Source organism: Aegilops tauschii, chromosome 7 (genome assembly GCF_002575655.3).
Source record: "Aegilops tauschii subsp. strangulata cultivar AL8/78 chromosome 7, Aet v6.0, whole genome shotgun sequence".
NCBI classification, from domain to species: domain Eukaryota; kingdom Viridiplantae; phylum Streptophyta; class Magnoliopsida; order Poales; family Poaceae; genus Aegilops; species Aegilops tauschii.
Window position 1 is genome coordinate 573,309,461 of NC_053041.3, and position 21,200 is coordinate 573,330,660.

Consider the following 21,200-nt stretch of genomic DNA (forward strand, 5'->3'; position numbering starts at 1 on the left):
GACTCCTCCATCGGCCTTGAGCGTTCCTGGTCTGCTTACCGCCCCTGGAGCAGGGTTGGTTGGGGGAGCATCTCCGTCTTCGTGGCGCGCTGAGCCCGCGGCTTGGCCATTCCTCCCCCATGGTCTGGCGTGGAGCCTGGCAGGCGTGCCCAAGACTCCTCCCTTGCTCATGGACAGCAGCTGGTTGTCTTCGATCTTCGGCTCCTCTTCATGCAGCGTGGCCCGATCGGCTCGGGCTTCTCGCGAGGTCTGGCTGACGTCGGGTGCGGCATCAGCCCCCAGCCCCCTGCCGGGATGTGGCGCGCCACTCAGCGCCCTGCCCGCTGCCCCAGAGGTGGAGGATGAGGTGGACCGAGCGTTCGAGCTTGAGCACGGGCGGAGCGTAGTTCGTCACGAGCTCTTCCAGGAGGCGATGGGCGCGATGAGTCGACTGGGCGAAGAGCTCGTTGGTGTCGACTCGCGCCTTGAGGCTGAAGGTCTCCGGCTGGTGGAGGAGCGGCGCAAGCTGAAGGTGGCCATCAACCTCGGCCACTATCAGCGCGACCTTGAGAATGCGAAGGCCGAGGCGTCCCTCAAGATCGCCCATGAAGCCCGCTCGCGAGCCTTGGAAGAGGCTCCCGAGGCTGACCGTCGCCGCGAGGCTGCGGAGAAGCGCGCGCGGGAGCTCCAAGCCTGGATCGCGTCCCTTGAGCAGCGGGTGGAGGCGCGTAGGGCCGCTCTTGCATCGCTGAGGGGGACACCCGTGGAGGAAGAAGAGGTCCGGAAGCGCGACGAGGCGCTGGCTCTGGAAGCCATGGAGCACAGCCTCGAGCTCGAGCAACTGGAGACGAGGGAGCGTCAAGTTGCTCAAGCAGAAGATGCCGTCAGGGCTCGCGAGGCCAGAGTCGAGGAGGAGGTTAATCGCCGGGTGGCCGAGGTTCGTGCAGACCTGGAGGGCAGGTACGACCTGGAGCTGAAGCTTGCGGGTACAGAGGATGTGGGTAGGGCCGCTTCCCTCAGGCCCAGGTTGGATGAGGCTGAGAGGCGTGCGGAAGCCACGGCCGCCGCCCTGGTTACGGCGCAGGCAGACTTGGCCTCCGCCCGCGCCGAGCTGCGTTCCCTTCGGAGGCGGGTCGATGACGCTGAGGCCGTCGTACGGCAAATCACGGAGGAAGTGCTCCAACGACGAACACTGGAGCGTGAGCATGCCCCTATGCTTCAGGATCTCCGAAACAGGGCCAATGTCGCCTTGGGCCATATTTGCGACGTGGAGGCGCCGAACCCTCACTCGAATGATTATGCCAGCCACCTGACCTTCTTCACCGAGGTGGTGACGCGCCTAGAGGCTCGATCTGCCAGAGCTCGCCAGCTTGTGGAGGAAATGGGTCGTGGCCTGCTTGAGCGCGCTTTCTCCCGTGTCTTCAGCCACCTCCTGAATGCCGACCCCAACTTTGATTTTGACGCCGCCATCGCCCCCGTACCCACGGCTGTCCGGGGCGACCTGGCACGTTGGGTTGAGGACAATGTGGACGCGTTGGTCAGGGCCTTCACCTCGGAGGATGACGCAGTGGTGGTCGCCGCAGACGAAGGCGACGTGGTTGACGACAGCGACGGGGGCGTCGCTGATGGTGGCGACGATGCCGACGAAGACAATGACGACGCGAGTGACGCGTCCGCGGGTGACGCAGCGAGCGACATTTCTGGCTGACCCCATGTTCTCCTGTCGTTTCATCCTGCACACAAACTCGGGCGTGGCCCTTGGAAAACTTGTAAGAGCATTTTGAGAGGGGGAGCCCCTCATGTAAGCAAATTGTAGTTTTTACTTTCCTATGCAGTGTGAGCTTGTGTCCTCGTGGACTCGTGAATCCAGGCGCGAGTTTTTGTTACGGTTTACCTTAGCCAGTGTCAGCTTTGAGCTGGGTCGCGAGGCGTCGAGTTTATGAGAATCCTGCGGAGCTTGTTGCCCCGTCAGAAGGGGCCTCACAAGAGGTGAGCACCAGTTGCAGTGCTAGCGCGCGCTTGGCGCGCGCGTGCTTCGCGCTGTCCCGCTCGCGAGGAGCTCGTGAGGGGAAGGCGATGGACGTGAGTCCCAGATAGAACGAGATCTAGAAGGCAAGAAATTGCTCAAACGATAAAAGGCTCCCCCCGCGCACATCGATAAAAATTCGGCTTCAACTCAAATCCAGATCCAGAAAGCAAAGCTACAGAAAGAGAAATCCAAGGCAAAAGGCCGCGTCCGGCACCTAGTCTAGTCTTCTGGTCTTCAAGTCTTCTCACCAGCGCGGAGCTAAGTGCTGCCACTAGGCGTGGGAGGGAGCCCCAGGGCCTGAGGCCGGCACCCCTGAGACTCCGGGGCGTGTACAGCCCCAACTTATTATTACGTGAGAGTGTCACGGGCGGCGAGCTTCACAAGCACTGGGCCTTCTTCACAGGTACCGGCCTTGCTTCATATCGCCAGACGAGGGCCCCGCCTTGCGCCACCCTTGACCTCCTTTGAGCCGACCGGTCACCGGGATGACACAAAAGAGGGAAAGAGGACGCCAGCGGTGCCCTCGGCGACCACAGGTCCTCTGTCGGGGGAAGGGTCGTCGAGGCCTCCCCGGCAGAGGGCCTACCTCCGGGTGTCGCTTGGCGTCACGCGACGCGGGGAGGGGCCTTGCTCTTGGCTCCCTCCTGGCGGCCCCAGCGTGTTTCCCTTGTTGGGAGGGGTGCTGCTGTGCCAGGGTCGTCGATCGACGCTGCAACCTGATTCATCTGCAACCCATGGTTAGCGTAAGCCTATTCCTGAGAGATTAGCGGTACCCTGTAGTTGTCGTTGCCGGCGCGATCGTCGTGGTTCTCCGTCAGTTCTTGGAAAGCCTCGGCTCCTAGCGCCCCCTCTCCCCAATCTTCTCCAACGAACGAGCCGTGGTCGTCCTCCGGTGCGTACTCCTGGTCCATCATGCGGGGCACGTAGGCCTCCGGGGCCGTCACCCCGTACACCTCGCCGTAGTGCCCCACGCTCCATGTTGCTCGGCCCAGGGTGGTGTCCTGAGGATGGTAGCGTGGCATCCGGCTAGGACCGTGGGGGGCGACGCTTGCACCCACGCTTGTCGCGGGCGACATAGGGGCGGCGGAGCCCCCTATGCCGCTGGTCGTGCTGATGTTGATGGAGCCCCCGGGCGTAGCTGATGGCGCGCGGTTGCGGTGAGGCCCATCGTGTGGCCCTGCAGTGGCTTGAGGAGAAAGTCGATAGCAGAAAGGTGGTGCTCCCGACGCTGCCGCATCCAGCAGCTCGGCAACACGCTCCAGCAGTGCATCCCGGCCGCTTTCCATCAACCTGCATCGCAGCAGCTCCCTTGCCACGGTGAGCGTTGCCCGCATGTTTGCTTGCTCCCGCCGTGAGTGCGGCGCCGTTGCTGCGGCATGGCTCGCTGCTCTTGCAGCGGCCCGTACTTGCCGCGGGGTGAGGGTGGACGACGCCTGGCCACGCTGCCCGCGCCCGGCGGAGTTTGGCGGCGCTCGCGCCGCCTGAAGCGCGGGGTCGAGGTCTTCATGGGCAGGCAGTGCTGCCCGGGCTGGCCAGGCTGCCCAGCGGTCGGAGCCGGCCCTTGAGTCACCGGACATCGTGGCTGTGCAGCGTCGGCGAGCTGGTCGGCGGAGAAGAAGCTCCGACACACCCCTACCTGGCGCGCCAAATGTCGGATGTGGGGTTCCGGCAAACCCTTAAGGTTCGAACACTGGGGTGCGCGCGAAGTCTTTCCCTCCTACCGATCTACGCCCTAGCTCGCTAAGATCTCGCGGACGAACTCGACGAACTCGCAACACAGAAAGACACGAGATTTATACTGGTTCGGGCCACCGTTGTGGTGTAATACCCTACTCCAGTGTGGTGGTGGTGGATCGCCTCTTGGGCTGATGAAGAACAGTACAAGGGGAAGAACAGCCTCCTGAGGTTGAGGTGTTTTGTGCTAGTGTTGGCCTTCGATCTGTTCCGCGCTCTCCTACTACTGTGGTGGCTAGACCTATTTATAGAGGCCCTGGTCCTCTTCCCAAATAATGAGTGGGAAGGGAGCCAACAACGGCGGGCAAGTTTGAAGGGGGACAGCTAGTACAAGCTATCCTGACAAAAGTGGTCTTCGCCTGCGAAAGGCTCTGGCCGTGACACCGTCTTGGGCTCCACGATGACCTTCGTCTCGCCGTCCTCCTGGTCTTGGTCTCGTTGCACCGATATAGCAACCTTTGCCCGATGCCTCGGTACTCCTCGCCTGCGCTGGCCTCCTTAGCACCAAAGAGGAAACAAGGACGCTGCGCGCGCTGGCGCCCGCCTGGTGTCGATCGTCATGGCTCACGTCACGAGAGCCTCGTGAGGTTTGCCCCGCCTTGATATCTCCGCTCCTCGTGAGCCTGGCTGGCTTGTCCGCTCTTGAGGAGGTCTTGCGTCGTCCGCCTCGCGAGGCTTGGCCCCTCGCGAGGGTCTTGAATGTCTTGTCGATGAAGATGGGCTGTACGGCCTGCTAGCTCAGCCACGCCGTGGGCTGCAGGCAGGCAAGTCTGGGGACCCCCGTTCCCGGAACGCCGACACCCGTGTCGAGAGGTAGAAGACCTCTGACAGTACTTTGCCTTCAAGATGGAGGAGAATAGCTCAATTAGTGAGCATGTGCTCAGATTGCCTGGGTACTACAATTGCTTGAATCAAGTGGGAGTAAATCTTCCAGATAAGATAGTAATTGACAAAATTCTCTAGTCACTACCACCAAGTTACTATAACTTAGTGATGAACTATAATATGCAAGGGATAAAGAAAGTAATTCCCAAGCTCTTCGCGATGCTGAAATCAGCGAAGGTAGAAATCAAGAAATAGCATCGAGTGTTGACGGTTAACAAGACCACTAGTTTCAAGAAAAAGGGCAAAGGGAAAGAAAGAGGAACTTCAAAGAAGAATAGCGAGCAAGTTGCTGCTCCCATGAAGAAGCTCAAAGCTAGACCCAAGCCTGGAACTGAGTGCTTCTACTGCAAAGGAAATGGTCACTGGAAGTGGAACTGCCCTAGATACTTGGCGGATAAGAAGGATGGCAAAGTGAAAAAAGTATATATTTGATATACATGTTATTGATATGTACTTTACTAGTGTTTATAACAACACCTCAGTATTTGATACTGGTCCAGTTACTAAGAGTAGTAACTCAAAACGGGAGTTGCAAAATAAACAGAGACTAGTTAAGGGCGAGGTGATGATGTGAGTTGGAAGCGATTCCAAGGTTGATAAGATCACCATCGCACACTCCCTTTACCTTCGGTATTAGTGTTGAACCTAAAATAAATGTTATTTGGTGTTTGCGTAGAGCATAATATGATTGGATCATGTTTATTGCAATACCGTTATTCATTTAAGTCAAGGATAATTGTTATTCTGTTTACATGAATAAAACCTTCTGAGGTCATACACCCAAGGTGATTGGTTTATTGAATCTCGATCATAGTAATTAATACACATATTCATAATATTGAAGCCAAAAGATGCAAAGTTAATAATGATAGTGCAACTTATATGTGGCACTGCCATTTAGGTCATATTGGTGTAAAGCGCATGAAGAAACTCCATGCTGATGGGCTTTTGGAATCACTTGATTATGAATCGTTTGACGCTTGCGAACCATGCCTCGTGGGCAAGATGACTAAAACTCCGTTCTCCGGAACAATGGAGCAAGCAACTGACTTATTGGAAATAATACATACTGATGTATGCAATCTGATGAGTGTTGAGGCTCGCGGAGGGTATCGTTATTTTCTGATCTTCACAGATGGTTTGAGAAGATATGGGTATATCTACTTGATGAAACATAAGTCTGAAACATTTGAAAAGTTCAAAGAATTTCAGAGTGAAGTGGAAAATCATCGTAACAAGAAAATAAAGTTTCTGCGATCTGATCGTGGAGGAGAATATTTGAGTTACGAGCTTGGTCTTCATTTGAAACAATGCGGAATAGTTTCGCAACTCACGCCACCTGGAACACCACAGCGTAATGGTGTGTCCGAATGTCATAACCGTACTTTATTAGATATGGTGCAATCTATGATGTCTCTTACCCATTTATCACTATCGTTTTGGGGTTATGCATTAGAGACAGCTGCATTCACGTTAAATAGGGCACCATCTAAATCCGTTGAGATGACACCATATGAACTGTGGTTTAGCAAGAAACCTAAGCTGTCATTTCTTAAAGTTTGGGGCTATGATGCTTATGTGAAAAAGTTTCAACCTGATAAGCTCGAACCCAAATCGGAGAAATGCGTCTTCATAGGATACCCAAAGGAAACTGTTGGGTACACCTTCTATCACAGATCCGAAGGAAAGGTATTCGTTGCTAAGAATGGATCCTTTCTAGAGAAGAAGTTTCTCTAGAAAGAAGTGATTGGGAGGAATGTAAAACTTGATGAGGTAATTGTACCTTCTCCTGAATTGGAAAGTAGTTCATCACAGAAATCAGTTCTAGTGATTCCTACACCAATTAGTGAGGAAGTTAATGATGATGATCATGAAACTTCAGATCAAGTTACTACCGAACCTCGTAGGTCAACCAGAATACGTTCTGCACCAGAGTGGTACGGTAATCCTGTTCTGGAGGTCATGTTACTTAACCATGACGATCCTACGAACTATGAGGAAGTGATGATGAGCCCAGATTCCGCGAAATGGCTTGAAGCCATGAAATCTCAGATGAGATCCATGTACTAGAACAAAGTATGGAATTTGATTGACTTGCCCGTTGTTCGGTGAGCCATTAAGAATAAATGGATTTTCAAGAGGAAGACGAACACTGATAGTAGTGTTACTATCTACAAAGCTCGAATTGTCGCAAAAGGTTTTCGACAAGTTCAAGATGTTGACTATGATAAGATTTTCTCACTCGTAGCGATGCTTAAGTCCGTCCGAATCATGTTAGCAATTGCCACATTTTATGAAATCTGGCAAATGGATGTCAAAACTGCATTCCTTAATGGATTTCTTAAAGAAGAGTTGTATATGATGCAACAAGAAGGTTTTGTCAATCCTAAAGGTGCTAACAAAGTGTGCAAGCTCCAGCGATCCATCTATGGACTGGTGCAAGCATCTCGGAGTTGGAATATATACTTTGATAAAGTAATCAAAGCATATGGTTTTCTATAGACTTGCGGTGAAGCCTGTATTTACAAGAAAGTGAGTGGGAGCACTACAGCATTTCTGATAAGTATATGTGAATGACATATTGTTGATCGGAAATAATGTAGAATTTTCTGGAAAGCATAAAGGAGTTTTTGAAAAGATTTTTTCAAAGAAAGACCTTGATGAAGCTACTTACATATTGAGCATCAAGCTCTATAGAGATAGATCAAGACGCTTGATATATTTTCAATGAGTACATACCTTGACAAGATTTTGAAGTAGTTCAAAATGGAAAAGTCAAAGAAGGAGTTCTTACCTGTGTTGTAAGGTGTGAAGTTGAGTATAGACTCAAAACCCGACCACGACAGAAAATAGAAAGAGAATGAAAAGTCATTCCCTATGCCTCAGTCATAGGTTCTATAAAGTATGCTATGCTGTGTACCAGACCTATTGTGTACCTCACCATAGGTTTGGGAAGATGGTACAATAGTGATCCAGGAGTGGATCACTGGACATCGGTCAAAAATATCCTTAGTGGAATAAGGAAATGTTTCTCGGTTATGGAGGTGACAAAGAGTTCGTCGTAAAGAGTTACGTCGATGCAAGCTTTGACACCGATCTGGATGACTCTAAGTCTCGATCTAGATACATATCGAAAGTGGGAGCAATTAGCTAGAGTAGCTCCGTGCAAAGCATTGTAGACATAGAAAATTTGCAAAATACATACGGCTCTGAATGTGGCAGACCCGTTGACTAAATTTCTCTCACAAGCAAAACATGATCACTCTTTGGGTGTTAATCACATAGCGATGTGAACTAGATTATTGACTCTAGTAAACCCTTTGGGTGTTAGTCACATGGAGATGTGAACTAATCACATAAAGATGTGAACTATTGGTGTTAAATCACATGATGATATGAACTAGATTATGGACTCTAGTGCAAGTGGTTGACTGAAGAAAATATGCCCTAGAGGCAATAATAAATTTGTTATTTTTATTTCCTTATATCATGATACATTTTTATTATTCGTGCTAGAATTGTATTAACCGAAAACTTAGTACATGTGTGAATACATAGACAAACAGAGTGTCCCTAGTATGCCTCTACTTGACTAGCTCGTTAATCAAAGATGGTTAAGTTTCCTAGCCATGGACATGTGTTGTCATTTGATGAACGGGATCACATCATTAGAGAATGATGTGATGGACAAGACCCATCCATTAGCTTAGCATAATGATTGTTCAGTTTTATTGCTACTGCTTTCTTCATAACTTATACATGTTCCTCCGACTATGAGATTATGCAACTCCCGAATACCGCAGGAACACCTTGTGTGCTATCAAACGTCACAACGTAACTGGGTGATTATAATGATGCTCTACAGGTGTCTCCGATGGTGTTTGTTGAGTTGGCATAGATCGAGATTAGGATTTGTCACTCCGTGTATCGGAGAGGTATCTCCGGGCCCTCTCGGTAATGCACATCACTATAAGCCTTGCAAGCAATGTGACTAATGAGTTAGTTACGGGATGTTGCATTTCGGAACGAGTAAAGAGACTTGCCGGCAACGAGATTGGTATTGAGATACCGACGATCGAATCTCGGGCAAGTAACATACCTATGACAAAGGGAACAACGTATGTTGTTATGCGGTTTGACCGATAAAGATCTTCGTAGAATATGTAGGAGCCAATATGAGCATCCAGGTTCTGCTATTGGTTTTTGACCGGAGATGTGTCTCGGTCATGTCTGAATAGTTCTCGAACCCGTAGGGTCCGCACGCTTAACGTTCTGTGACGATTTGTATTATGAGTTATGTGATTTGATGACCGAAGTTTGTTCGGACTCCCGGATGAGATCGGGGACATGACGAGGAGTCTCGAAATGGTCGAGACGTAAAGATCGATATATTGGAAGGCTATATTCGAACATCGAAAAGGTTCCGAGTGATTCGGGTATTTTTCGGAGTACTGGAGAGTTACGGGAATTCGTATTGGGCCTTAATGGGCCATACGGGAAAGGAGAGAAAAGCCTCAAGGGTGGCCGCGCCCTTCCCCATGGACTGGTCCGAATTGTACTAGGGAAAGGGGGTGCCCCCTTCCTTCCTTCTCCTTCTCCCTTCCCTTTTTCCTATTCCATGTAGGAGTCCTAGACGGACTTCACACTTTGGGCGCGCCCTAGGAGGGCCGGCTTCCTCCTCCCTCCATCCTTTATATACGTGGCCAGGGGGCACCCCATAGACACACAAGTTGATCATTGATCTCTTAGCCGTGTGCGGTGCCCCCCTCCACCATAATCCACCTCGGTCATATCGTAGCGGTGCTTAGGCGAAGCCCTGTTCCGGTAGCATCATCATCACCGTCATCACACCATCGTGCTGACGAAGTTCTCCCTCGACACTCTGCTGGATCGTGAGTTCGTGGGACGTCACCGAGCCGAACGTGTGCAGATCGCGGAGGTGTCGTACTTTCGGTACTAGGATCAGTCGATCGTGAAGACGTACGACTACATCAGCTGCGCTGTCATAACGGTTCCGATTACGGTCTACGAGGGTACGTAGACAATACTCTCCCGTCTCGTTGCTATGCATCACCATGATTTTACGTGTGCGTAGGAAATTTTTGAAATTACTGCATTCCCCAACAATAATAAGTTGTATGTATTTTAAATTTTGATTCACGTGTTATTAATGTAAGTATTAATATTACACTCAATCAAATCTCATTGGAATATATTACAAGCGACTCCCGTGGCAACACGTGGGATATGATCTTGTATTAGAAGAAACGGTTGGCAGCTTGCCAATTTTTTAAAGAGAAACATCACATCAGCCAATTGATAAATTAGGACCCTCCCAATCCCACATGGGGATGTAAATGGTTCGGCCCATTTTTGTTCTCATTAAGTCTTTTCTGGGAGCAAGTCTATGTGTCGCCTTTAGCGAGACAGAAGTTGAGCTCATTTACAGGGAGCTGATAGTTGGCCGGCCTAGTAGTCATGTGATTTCATCAAGCTAACGTCATATGCATGTTGTTTCCCTTATTATGAAAAAAAAAATCATTGCACATTTGAAAAATATTCATGCATTTTAAAAAAATCTCAACTTTTGGAAAATATTTGTACCATTCAAATAAAATGTATTTGGCTAAAGCTGGGGGGGGGGGGGGGCATCGGCCCCCCTAAACTCAAATAAGCTCTACTAGTGTTACTACCCACTATAAAAGCAGTAACATAGCCTAGTAATAGATGCATGTTACTAGTCAGTATTACTTCCCACTATAACCAGCTTAAGATCAATTGCTAAACAAGGACAACAATTATTTTACTTTTCCATCATGAAATGCAAATCAAGACCGATTGCAAGAAGAAGTTGAAAAGTTTACGAAGGCAGACGAGCTTGTCAACGTAAATTCTCAACTAGCTTAGTAGTAAGCAGTTTTGTCATATTTTATATAACATTTTTAATTAATAGATGAACACAAGAAAATGCTAGTGGACAATGGAAGTGAAAATGTTCATACATGCCACACAAGTTAGTCATGTATGCTTCAAAAACTGATTCATGTGAATTGGTTTTTCCCCCTAAACTATTTCTTTCAGTCAAAAATAGGGCATCTATATATAATACTAATAAACATGTTGACACAGCTCCAATGAGTGTTCAACTATTCATGATTTTTTTTTCCTGTATAAGATGAGACATTCATCTAGCTCGTCAGCAAGAAATGAGTTCTTTTGGTCTGCGAATACTATATATCTAAGAGAGTGATCTTCGCTAACTTATTTATCTCAACATGTAAACATGTCACATCACCATCCAATTATGTGTGGGATAAGTTCCACCACGGCACCACCACATGCAACCATGCATGGGAAATGGCCAACCACCACATGCATGGAAAAATATTTTTCAATCTATTGTTCTACTTATATTCAATAAAATTTTACCAGCATACATGATCAAATATAGTAAGTTGTATGTATTTTTAATTTTGGTTCATGTGTTATTAATCTAAATATTAATATTCCACGCAATCAAATCTTATTGGACTATATTATAACCGACTCCAGCAGCAACACATGGGATATCATCTTGTTTTAGAAGAAACGGGTGGCAGCTTGCCAAATTTTTTGAGGGAAGCCTCACAGCAGCCAATTGATAAATCATGACCCTCCCAATCACACGTGGGCATGCAAATGGTTTGGCACATTTTTGGTCTCATTAAGTATATTTTCCGGAGCAAGTCTATGTCTCGCATTTAGCGAGACGGAAGCTGAGCTCGCTTACAGGGAGCCAATAGTTGGCCGGCCTAGTAGCCATGTGATTTCAGCAAGCTGACGTCACATGCATGTGGTTTCCTTTTTTATTTTGTTCATAGTTTGAAAAATACTAAATACATATATTATGAAAAAAATTATAAGTGTTCATCGCACATTTAAAAAACATTCATGCATTGTAAAAAAGTTCTCAACTTTTAGAAAGTGTTTGTACCATTCAAATAAAATGTATGTGGCAAACTGAGCTTAGCTCATATGGTTAGGTTCTTTGTGGTGGAACCAGCCTACCAGGGTTCCAGTCGTAAACTTAACATTGGTGGTCGCACTTTCTCGGATTTATTTCAAGCTTTCCGGCGATGTTCATTCAGTGAGAGGAGACGCTACCATCGGCTACAAGGCGCCTATGGTGACTTCGTCAATTTCAAGATGTCCTGACAGTTCAGTTTCTCGAAGGTGCTCAAGAAAGGTAGGGTGTGTGTGCGTTCGTTCTTAGGGTGATTGTATATGTGTGTGTGTGTGGGGGGGGGGGGGGGGTCTTTGATTGTAATGTGTTAAAAAAGGCATGTGACATATAAAAATGTCCACGGGTTTCAAAAAATGTGTGTGGCATTTTCATAAATGTTTGTGTAACTTAAAAATGATATGTATAATTAAAAAGTAGATTATGTTTCAAAAATTCTCATGGATTTCAAAATTTATTCGTGAGATTTAAAAAATCTTTATCAATGTAAAGAATGTTGCAATGTTTTAGAAAATGATTCGTATCATTCAAAAATGATTTAACATCTATTTAGAAAATATTTAACATGCATTCAAGAAAATGTTCAAACGCATATTTGAACAATAATGTTAATCATTTATTTAGTAAATGTTATATATGTATAAAAATGTTTTCTATGTATATGAAAAATGTACATTCTGTACGAAAAAATTAGACATGTGTTGAAGAAAATGACCCGGTGAAACATGAAAAGGAGAAGAACCAGAGAAAACAAAAAAAAAACCGAAGCTGAAGAAAAATGAAAAGGAGAAGAACCAGAGAAAACCAAAAAAAAAAAAAACAATGAAAAACAGTGAAAACCGATAAAACACACACGCAAAGAAAAAACTTTTGCGCAGCTACATTATTGGGCCGGCCCTGTGGCTCCGCAATGTAGGCGAGCGAGACCTATCTAGCGCGCGAGAAATAGTATTTGCGCCTTTTTTTTTATGCTTTTCACTTTGTTCTGTCTGTTCTCTCGTGTGGTTTTGTGCTGGTTTTTAAGTTCCAACCGTTTTTGGTTTTACCATCCAATTTTTAACTGATTTCGTCAGGTTTAATGTCTTTTATTTTATTTTCCAGATTAAAGTTTTTGGGAAAATGTGCATTTTTTAATAGTGTATGAGCATCATGCGTGAACGCTATGCTACAAATATTTTTGTCTAATACATGTACATGTTATTAAAAATATTTATTACAAAATTTGGTTAGTATTTTGTGACATGTATTATTTATTAACATGGTTAAACTTATTTTCAATTATGTGAGCATATTTTCAAACTATAACAATTGAACCCCATCCATCCACATTACAAAACAACCTAGCCCAAGTGCACCACAAATATGTAGTGCATCTTTTGAAACATGAACAATTTCTGAACATCTTTTGAAACATGAATTTTTTTTAAAATTTGTAATTTTTTTGTTTGTCCTGTATTCCTTCAGTTTTTTTGTCTTTATTTCTCTATTTTCATTTTCTTTTCTTTTTAAAAAATCATGAATTATTTTAAATCGTGAAACTTTTTTAAAACCTGTGAACTTTCCAAATTCACACCCTCTTTCAACTTTTACGAACTTTTTACAAAGCCTGCGTATTTTTTTTCAATTACAAAGCATGTGTGAAAGGAAAAAAAATATGTTTTCTGTTTTTTTCCTTCCGCGGGAGGCACGGTTGCGCTTTCGCGAGAGGCACGGTCGCGAGAGGCACGGTTTTTTTTGTCCGTTTTTTCATAAAAAAACATTAAAACCTATCAACATGTGATCTTGTTTTGAAGATGTCGACGTGAGGTGTCCAATGGTGAAAGCGGTTCGGGATTTGGATGCACGGTTAAAGAAATAAAACGTTTTGAATAAACGGATCTACGAAAAAAGGAAAAACTCCCAGGTTGCGACAAGTGGCGCACATGCAGCGCGCAAATTGTCGCAACCTGGGGAGGCGGGAGTGATCTTTTTAAGGAGTACTCCTCAATTAGTGATTTCGTACAACGCTATGCCTATCCTCGAGGAACTTGATGCTCCCACCACCAAGGATACAAGCGCATATTGAAGACGCTTTTACAAGGTGGATATCATTACATCGTACCATGCACAACACAAATGGGGATACATACAAAGGCATAAAATCGCCACGTGAATACATCAAGCATCATACAAAAGAGCAGGATCAGACTACGGATGAAATCAAAAGAAAAACACGAACGGCATCCACCCTGCTAGCCCTGGCTGCCGACCAGGAACCCATCCCAAGATCGACGAAAAAGAAGAATCAGAAAGGAACTCCAAAAGTAGGTAAGCACCGCTCTCACGTCATGACATCGCATTACCTGTACATGCATCTGTTGTTGTAGTAATCTGTGAGCCACGAGGACTCGGCAATCCCATTACCATGGGTATCAAGACTAGCAAAGCTTAATGGGCATGGAATGGTTAAGTGATGAGGTTGCAGCAAGCACTAAGCATTGTATGGTGGCTAACTTACGAGTACCAAAAATAAGAATAAACTACACATGACGGTCGCAAACTAGTAATGATCAATAAGTGATCCTGAACTACTTACGAGTCAAACATAACCCCACTGTGTTCTCTTCCCGAACTCCCTCGAAAAGAGACATCCACGATTACGCACGCGGTTCGTGTATTTTATTTTGAATTTAGTCAAGTTTTCTACAACTGGATATTATGAATTTTGAAGTCGTCACATAATTGCGGGCACGACTCTAGAAAAGATTTAACCCTTCAGGGGTGTCCCAACATAGTCCATCATAAACTCTCACGATCAACGGAGGAAGAACCTCCATCTCGGGACAACCCGATCAAGCTTTGAATCCCGGTGCACAAGACATTTCGAGAATGGTAAAACAAGTCCAGTAAGACCTCCCGGCGTGTCGACGATCCCGATAGGAGCCGCACGTATCTCGTCTCAGGACACTACCAGATGGGACAAGCTACGAGCAAAACCAATCCTCGAGTTTCCTCGCAGTGGCCCCGCAGGCCGCCCGTTTTGGACCAACGCCATCAGCACTGGCCCACATGTATTATGTGGAATTAAAAATCCTCGGGTAGTGCTAACTCCCTATGAAAATTAATTATTTATTAGTATTATTATGTTGGAAAATTTTAAAACCAATTAGGGCCTTGCTGGAGGAGTTTTAGCCTAAGCAAACGGTCAGGGTGTTCCCATACAGCAACATGCGTTAGAAGCGCTCATCAAGGAACATAACACCGGTATGACGGATACTAGGGAGGCAAGAGTGGAACAAAACACCAGGCAAAAGATCGAGTCCTCCACTCATTACCAAGTATATAGATGCATTAATTAAACAAGTGATATTGTTATATCCCAAGATATACATGTCCCAACATGGAACAACCTGCACTGCACCTGCAACTAGCAACGTTATAAGAGGGGCTGAGCAAAGCAGTAACATAGTGATACGTCTCCAACGTATCTATAATTTTTGATTGTTCCATGCTATTACATTATCCGTCTAGGATGTTTTATATGCATTTATATGCTATTTTATATGATTTTTGGGACTAACCTATTAACCTAGAGCCCAAAGCCAGTTTCTGATTTTTCCTTGTTTTTGAGTATCGCAGAAAAGGAAAACCAAACGAAGTCCAATTGACCTGAAACTTCACGGAACTTATTTTTGGACCAGAAGAAGGCCATGGAGTAAAAGAGTTGGGCCAGAAGAGTCTCGGGCTGCCCACGAGGGTGGGGGGCGCGCCCACCCCCTGGGCACGCCTCCCTACCTCGTGGACAGCCCGGAGACCCCCCTGACTTGTTCTCGACGCCAAAACCTCTTATATATACAGAAACCCCCAGAACATAACCTAGATGGGGAGTTCCGCCGCCGCAAGCCTCTATAGCCACCAAAAACCAATCGGGACCCTGTTCTGGCACCCTGCCGGAGGGGGGGAATCCCTCTCCGGTGGCCATCTTCATCATCCCGGCGCTCTCCATGACAGGAGGGAGTAGTTCACCCTCGGGGCTGAGGGTATGTACCAGTAGCTATGTGTTTGATCTCTCTCTCTCTCTCTCTCTCTCTCTCTCTCTCGTGTTCTTGAGGTGGCACGATCTTGATGTACCGCGAGCTTTTCTACTATAGTTGGATCTTATGATGTTTCTCCACCTCTACTCTCTTGTAATGGATTGAGTTTCCCCTTTGAAGTTATCTTATCGGATTGAGTCTTTAAGGATTTGAGAACACTTGATGTATGTCTTGCATGTGCTTATCTGTGGTGACAATGGGATATCACGTGATTCACTTGATGTATGTTTTGGTGATCAACTTGCTGGTTCCGTGACATTGTGAACTTATGCATAGGGGTTGGCACACGTTTTCGTCCTGACTCTCCGGTAGAAACTTTGGGGCACTCTTTGAAGTTCTTTGTGTTGGTTGAATAGATGAATCTGAGATTGTGTGATGCATATCATATAATCATACCCACGGATACTTGAGGTGACATTGGAGTTTCTACATGACAGTAGGGTTTTGGTTGATTTGTGTCTTAAGGTGTTATTCTAGTACGAACTCTATGATAGATCGAACGGAAAGAATAGCTTCATGTTATTTTACTACAGACTCTTGAATAGATCGATCAGAAAGAATTACCTTGAGGTGGTTTCGTACCCTACCATAATCTCTTTGTTTGTTCTCCGCTATTAGTAACTTTGGAGTGACTCTTTGTTGCATGTTGAGGGATATTTATATGATCCAATTATGTTATTATTGTTGAGAGAACTTGCACTAGTGAAAGTATGAACCCTAGGCCTTGTTTCCTAGCATTGCAATACCGTTTGCGCTCACTTTTATCATTAGTTACCTTGCTGTTTTTATATTTTCAGATTACAAAAACCTATATCTACCATCCATATTGCACTTGTATCACCATCTCTTCGCCGAACTAGTGCACCTATACAATTTACCATTGTATTGGGTGTGTTGGGGACACAAGAGACTCTTTGTTATTTGGTTGCAGGGTTGTTTGAGAGAGACCATCTTCATCCTACGCCTCCCACGGATTGATAAACCTTAGGTCATCCACTTGAGGGAAATTTGCTACTGTCCTACAAACCTCTGCACTTGGAGGCCCAACAACGTCTACGAGAAGAAGGTTGTGTAGTAGACATCAAGCAGTTTCTGGCGCCGTTGCCGGGGAGGTTAGTGCTTGAAGGTATATCTTTAGATCTTGCAATCGAATCTTTTTGTTTCTTGTTTTATCACTAGTTTAGTCTATAAAAGAAAACTACAAAAAAGGAATTAAGGTTGCCTCATATGCTTCATCTTTTTAATGTCTTTCATGAAAATAAGGATTCCGATAATTGTGCCAAAGTGTTAGAAGAAGAATGCATTAAAATGTTTGGCGCTAAATCTTTGAATGACGAGCATGATTGCAATGTTGTTAGTATGAATTCTTTGAATAACCATGAAGCTAATGATATGCAAAGCCACAAGCTTGGGGATGCTATGTTTGATGAAGATGATATGTTCAGTCCCCCAAGTTTTGATGAGAATATTTATTAAGATAAAGCATGCCTCCTATTTATGATGATTATATTGATGAAAGTGGGTTTGAAAGAGTGTCAACTTTAGGAAGTAATGATCCCACTATTTTGGAGGATGTTGAATATTATTGTTATAATTATGAAAGTGGATCTGGAGATGTCATGACTTTATTTAGTGATGAATCCACTATTTCGGAAGAGGTTCCAATTGATTATGAGAACAATGTTGCTATGTATGATGATTATTGTGATGACATGTATGCTATAAATAATAATGATAACCATGAAACTTGTCATCATGATTTTAATTTTCAATTGGATTATGCTTCACATGATAGTTATTTTGTTGAGTTTGCTCCCACTACTATTCATGAGAATAAATTTGTTTATGTGGAGAGTAGTAAAATTTCTATGCAAGTAGATCATGAAAAGAATGCTTTATGTGCTGGTTATATGGTTGAATTCATGCATGATGCTACTGAAAATTATTATGAGAGAGGATCATATGCTTCTACATATCGCAATAATATCAAGTTTCCTCTCTATGTGTTGAAATTTTTGAAGTCATGCTTGTTTTGCCTTCCTATGCTAGTTGATTATTGTTCCCATAAGTTGTTTGATCACAAAATCCCTATGCATAGGAAGTGGGTTAGACTTAAATGTGTTAGTCATATTCTTCATGATGCTCTCTTTATGTTTCAATTCTTATCTTTTATGTGAGCATCATTGAAATCATCATGCCTAGCTAGGGGCGTTAAACGTTAGCGCTTGTTGGGAGGCAACCCAATTTTATTTTGTTCTTTGCCTTTTGATCCTGTTTAGTAATAAATAATTCATCTAGCCTCTGGTTAGATGTGGTTTTATGTTTTAGTTAGTGTTTGTGCCAAGTAGAACCTTTGGGAAGACTTGGGTGAAGTCTTTATGATCTTGCTGTAAAAAACAAAAACTTTAGCGCTCACGAGATTGGCTGCCATTTTTTACTGGAGAGTGCTTTTAGGTTGATTCTTTTTGCAGATGATCAATATATAAATTCCTCAGGTCCACCAATTTATTTCAGAATTTGTGGAGTTCCAGAAGTATACGTTTGATACAGATTACTACAGACTGTTCTGTTTTTGACAGATTGTGTTTTCTATGTGTTGTTTGCTTATTTTGATGAATCTATGAGTAGTAACGGAGGGGATGAACCATAGAGAAGTTGGAATACAGTATATATTACACCAATATGAATTTAGAATGAGTTCACAACAGTACCTAAGTGGTGATTTATTTTCTTATACTAACGGAGCTTACGAGTTTTTTATTGAGTTTTGTGTTGTGAAGTTTTCAAGTTTTGGGTAAAGATTCGATGGACTATGGAATAAGGAGTGGCAAGAGCCTAAGCTTGGGGATGACCAAGGCACCCCAAGGTAATATTCAAGGACAACCAAGAGCCTAAGCTTGGGGATGCCCCGGATGGCATCCCCTCTTTCTTCTTCGTTCATTGGTAACTTTACTTGGAGCTATATTTTTATTCACCACATGATATGTGTTTTGCTTGGAGCATCATTTTATTTTCTTTAGTTTTGCTTGCTGTTTGAATAAAATACCGAGATCTGAAATTCTTAAATGTTAGAGAGTCTTCACATAGTTGCATAATTATTCAACTACTCATTGATCTTCACTTATATCTTTCGGAGTAGTTTGTCATTTGCTCTAGTGCTTCACTTATATCCTTTTAGAGCACGACGGTAGTTTTATTTTGAAGAAATAGATGAACTCTCATGCTTAACTTATATTATTTTCAGAGTCTTTAGAACAGCATGGTAATTTGCTTTGGTTATGAAATTAGTCCTAATATGATAGGCATCCAGGATGGGTATAATAAAAACTTCCATATAGAGTGCATTGAATACTATGAGAAGTTTGATACTTGATGATTGTTTTGAGATATGGAGATAGTGATATTAAAGTTGTGCTAGCTGAGTAGTTGTGAATTTGAGAAATACTTGTGTTGAAGTTTGCAAGTACCGTAGCATGCACGTATGGTAAACGTTGTGTGACAAATTTGAAGCATGAGGTGTTCTTTGATTGCCTTCCTTATGAGTGGCGGTCGGGGACGAGCGATGGTCTTTTCCTACCAATCTACCCCCCTAGGAGCATGCACGTAGTGCTTGGTTTTTGATGACTTGTAGATTTTTGCAATAAGTATGTGAGTTCTTTATTGAAGGAAATATGCCCTAGAGGCAATAATAAAGTTATTATTTATTTCCGTATTTCATGATAAATGTTTATTATTCATGCTAGAATTGTATTAACCGGAAACATAATACATGTGTGAATACATAGACAAACATAGTGTCACTAGTATGCCTCTACTTGATTAGCTCGTTAATCAAAGATGGTTACGTTTCCTAACCATAGACATGAGTTGTCATTTGATTAATGGGATCACATCATTAGGAGAATGATGTGATTGACTTGACCCATTCCGTTAGCTTAGCACTTGACCGTTTAGTATGTTGCCATTGCTTTCTTCATGACTTATACGTGTTCCTATGACTATGAGATTATGCAACTCCCGTTTACCGGAGGAACACTTTGTGTGCTACCAAACATCACAACGTAACTGGGTGATTATAAAGGTGCTCTACAGGTGTCTCCGAAGGTACTTATTGAGTTGGTGTATTTCGAGATTAGGATTTGTCACTCCGATTGTCGGAGAGGTATCTCTGGGCCCACTCGGTAATGCACATCACTATAAGCCTTGCAAGCATTGCAACTAATGAGTTAGTTGCTGGGTGATGTATTACGGAACGAGTAAAGAGACTTGCCGGTAACGAGATTGAACTAGGTATTGAGATACCGACGATCGAATCTCGGGCAAGTAACATACCGATGACAAAGGGAACAACATATGTTGTTATGCGGTTTGACCGATAAAGATCTTCGTAGAATATGTGGGAGCCAATATGAGCATCTAGGTTCCGCTATTGGTTATTGACCGGAGACGTGTCTCAGTCATGTGTACATAGTTCTCGAACCCGTAGGGTCCGCACGCTTAAAGTTCGATGACGGTTATATTATGAGTTTATGTGTTTTGATGTACCGAAGGTAGTTCGGAGTCCCGGATGTGATCATGGACGTGACGAGGAGTCTCGAAATGGTCGAGACGTAAAGACCGATATATTGGATGACTATATTTGGATACCGGAATGGTTCCGGGTGAGATCGGGATAATACCGGAGCACCGGGAGGTTATCGGAACCCCCCGGGAGGTATATGGGCCTTAATGGGCTTTAGTGGAAAGGAGGGGAAAGGAGCAAGGGAGGGCCCCCCCCCCCAAGCCCAATCCGAATTGGGAAGGGGGACGGCCCCCCTTTCCTTCCTCCCTCCTTCCTCTTCCTTCCCTCTCCCTCTCCAAATAGGAAAAGGAGGAGTCCTACTCCCGGTGGGAGTAGGACTCCCCCGTTGGGCGCGCCTCCCCCCTTGGCCGGCCCTCTCCTCCCCCCTTTATATATGGAGGAGAGGGGCACCCCATAGATAGAACAATTGATCTCTTGGATCTTTTAGCCGTGTGCGGTGCCCCTCTCCACCATAGTCCACCTCGATAATATCGTAGCAGTGCTTAGGCGAAGCCCTGCGTCGGTAGAACATCATCATCGTCACCACGCCATCGTGCTGACGAAACTCTCCCTCAAAGCTCGGCTGGATCGGAGTTCGAGGGACGTCATCGAGTTGAACGTGTGCAGAACTCGGAGGTGCCGTACGTTCGGTACTTGATCGGTCGGATCGTGAAGACGTCCGACTACATCAACCGCGTTGTGCTAACGCTTCCGCTTTCGGTCTACGAGGGTATGTGGACACACTCTCCCCTCTCGTTGCTATGCATCACCGTGATCCTGCGTGTGCGTAGGAAAATTTTGAAATTACTACATTCCCCAACAGTGGCATCCGAGCCAGGTTTTATGCGTTGATGTTATATGCACGAGTAGAACACAAGTGAGTTGTGGGCGATACAAGTCATACTGCTTACCAGCATGTCATACTTTGGTTCGGCAGTA